Source organism: Frankliniella occidentalis, unplaced genomic scaffold, assembly GCF_000697945.3.
Source record: "Frankliniella occidentalis isolate FOCC.00 unplaced genomic scaffold, Focc_3.1 Scaffold225, whole genome shotgun sequence".
NCBI classification, from domain to species: domain Eukaryota; kingdom Metazoa; phylum Arthropoda; class Insecta; order Thysanoptera; family Thripidae; genus Frankliniella; species Frankliniella occidentalis.
This window is the reverse complement of record NW_026267351.1, coordinates 244838-245355: the sequence shown is the minus strand read 5'-3', so window position 1 is coordinate 245355 and position 518 is coordinate 244838. Positions and strand designations below refer to the sequence as shown.

Below are 518 nucleotides of genomic sequence, written 5' to 3'. Positions count from 1 at the left end.
GATTTAGGGGGAGGGGTGGGTATCGAGCCCGTGTCGAGTGTCGCTCGTGTCGCTGGCGGCCGCGGTGCTCGGCTGACCCCGCCCCGCCACTGCGCCGCACTGATAAACTGAGTGTTGAACTGCTCAACACTTCTTGTAAGTGTTGAACTGCAAGTTAAATACTGGCAAGTGTGCAACTACAAATTGAATCCTTGCAAGTGTGCAACTCGGTAGTTGTGCACTTGCAAGTATGCAACTCCCCGGTTGAGCACTTCATGCACAGTGAGTGTTCAATCTAAGGAAGTGTTCAACCGAGGAGTTGCACACTTGCAAGTGCACACCTACCACACCTACACAGTATTCCACTTGCAGTTGCACACGCTTACAAGTGTTGAGCAGTTGAACACATAGTTTATCAGTGCGCGCCTCGCGGTGGCAAAAGCTTATTCGCCTGCGGCCACGTTATGGGGGGCGGCTGTGGTGTATGGAGTGTGTGTAGAAAGAGTGTTCTGTTCGCGAAGAGCTCCACTCGAGCATCC

General features: G+C 53.1%; 1 protein-coding gene across 1 annotated transcript in view; it reads left to right on the top strand.

Moving 5' to 3' along the window:
* LOC113216348 (uncharacterized) overlaps nucleotides 1-518 on the top strand; it is a 19183-nt gene that overhangs the window by 16905 nt on the left and 1760 nt on the right. The gene's annotated exons all lie outside the window — the stretch shown is intronic.